The 301-nt window shown below is 39.9% G+C and overlaps 1 protein-coding gene across 1 annotated transcript in view; it reads left to right on the top strand.

The window, feature by feature from the left end:
* Positions 1-301, top strand: part of LOC106868399 (peroxisome proliferator-activated receptor gamma) — a 519155-nt gene that overhangs the window by 226635 nt on the left and 292219 nt on the right. The window lies entirely within an intron of this gene.

Raw genomic sequence — 301 nt, 5'->3', positions numbered from 1 at the left:
ATATATATATATATATATATATATATAGGCGACGGGCTTCTTCCACTTTCGTCTACCAAACTCACTCACAAGTCTTCAGTTGGCCCGAGGCTTTAGTAGAAGATACTGTCCCAAGGTTCTACGCAGTGGGACTAAAACCGGGGTCATGTTGCTTGGAAGCAATAAAACAATCTCTACTCTCTCTGTCCTACTTCCTCTCTATCTCTTTCTCTCTTACTTATCCAATCTCTATCTCTCTCTGTATATATATATATATATATATGCGTGTGTGTGTTTGTGTGCGTGTGTGTGTGTGTGTGTG

Source organism: Octopus bimaculoides, chromosome 1 (genome assembly GCF_001194135.2).
Source record: "Octopus bimaculoides isolate UCB-OBI-ISO-001 chromosome 1, ASM119413v2, whole genome shotgun sequence".
Classification (NCBI taxonomy): Eukaryota; Metazoa; Mollusca; class Cephalopoda; order Octopoda; family Octopodidae; genus Octopus; species Octopus bimaculoides.
The sequence above is the reverse complement of the archived record's forward strand: the minus strand, read 5'-3'. Positions and strand labels throughout refer to the sequence as shown.